Source organism: Limulus polyphemus, unplaced genomic scaffold (genome assembly GCF_000517525.1).
Source record: "Limulus polyphemus unplaced genomic scaffold, Limulus_polyphemus-2.1.2 Scaffold6671, whole genome shotgun sequence".
In the NCBI taxonomy this organism is placed as follows: Eukaryota; Metazoa; Arthropoda; class Merostomata; order Xiphosura; family Limulidae; genus Limulus; species Limulus polyphemus.
The window spans coordinates 36,419-38,393 of record NW_013672281.1 but is presented as its reverse complement, the minus strand read 5'-3'; positions in this window follow the sequence as shown (position 1 = coordinate 38,393).

Genomic DNA, 1,975 nt, shown 5'->3' with positions numbered 1-1,975 from the left:
AAAGCTGTAACTTTAGATATTAATTGTATACGGACTACTTGATTAACTACAAAGCTGTAACTTTAGATATTAATTGTATACGGACTACTTGATTAACTACAAAGCTGTAACTTTAGATATTAATTGTATACGGACTACTTGATTAACTACAAAGCTGTAACTTTAGATATTAATTGTATACGGACTACTTGATTAACTATAAACTGTCATCTTTGATGTTAATTGTATATCATGAAAGAAGATGCCAAAGTGTACTTGAAAAATCTTTTCTGTCTCTCCTAAGGCTCTTTGGAACTTGTGCTTTCCCTAAAGCTATTTAGAATTCTGACCTCTTCCCTAAATCCTTCTTTCTGATATGAAATGACCAATTAAAATCTGTGCTTGAAATACAATTTGCCATTGTAGGGGTTATGGATTAACTACCCCCCCCCCCCCACTCCTCATATAGTGCAACATATAGTTGTTTTATTACATAAATACTATCTGACCTGCTTCTACTTTGTCAACCTTCCAGTCAACATTACGAGTCCTGGTATTGGGCAAAAAACCTCATTGTCACTGATTATAACATATATTCTGAATTGTTGTTTACACCTTCTTTACTTTCACTCGTAAGTTCTTAAAATGAGCTCGAGGAATGTGTTTTTGCAGTTTATGAAGGAACTGTTTATTAATTGACCACCTCAATATAATCTTGCTGTCGACAGGGCTGCAGCGATGACACTACGAACGGTGCTGCTCTCTCTCCAGGCACTGCTGTCGGCAGCCGAACCAGACGATCCGCAAGACGCAGTCGTTGCTCGTCAGTTTAAAGAAAACCCAGACATGTTCTGGCTTACAGCCAAACATTGGAGCCATGCTTATGCTGGTGGTGAGTGAAAGATTGGAAATTCATATCACAATTTAGAAATTTAGCCATAAACTTTCTTTTTACATCGTAACTCGTTGTTTTTCCTAGGTTGTCTTATATTTGCACAAATTAAAGCATTCAGTGAAACTCTGGGGTTAAAATGTGAGGAAGTTTTCATCCATGACCGTTGTCATTAAGCAGTGATAAACATAATTAAGTACTTTTAACTTCTAGTGGCAACAATAAATTATGTTTAATACAGTTGGTTGTTGCTACATATATGGTACGAGTTTAATTTTCTTTATGACTTCGGAAGTTTCTTGTTTCCCATTGCTTCTTATCTTTGATTTCTTCTACTGCTACACTAGGTTTTCTAAATTACATCTCTGAACTGCATTGATTTCCTTAAGAACTGATTTTGGCCTAAATGACTGCTTTGTAAATCTGTTGTTGTGTATTTGTAAGTTTGAAACAGTTAATTTATTCTGACTGTAAAACTATTGTTTATATTGTGGAAAAGAGTGCAGCTTGTTGTTGTATATTCAAACCATAGTTTTTGTTGTTAACTAAACATTCTATTGGTTGATGATCTTAACAGTGTAGAAGCCTGAATGTGATGGTTTTTGTTACCAAAAGTGTCTGTTTGAATGTGATGGTTTTTTATTACCAAAAGTGTCTGTTTGAATGTGATGGTTTTTTGTTACCAAAAGTGTTTGTTTGAATGTGATGGTTTTTTGTTACCAAAAGTGTCTGTTTGAATGTGATGGTTTTTGTTACCAAAAGTGTTTGTTTGAATGTGATGGTTTTTTGTTACCAAAAGTGTTTGTTTGAATGTGATGGTTTTTGTTACCAAAAGTGTTTGTTTGAATGTGATGGTTTTTGTTACCAAAAGTGTCTGTTTGAATGTGATGGTTTTTGTTACCAAAAGTGTCTGTTTGAATGTGATGGTTTTTGTTACCAAAAGTGTCTGTTTGAATGTGATGGTTTTTGTTACCAAAAGTGTTTGTTTGAATGTGATGGTTTTTTGTTACCAAAAGTGTCTGTTTGAATGTGATGGTTTTTGTTACCAAAAGTGTCTGTTTGAATGTGATGGTTTTCGTTACAAAAATCTATTGTACTTGAGCT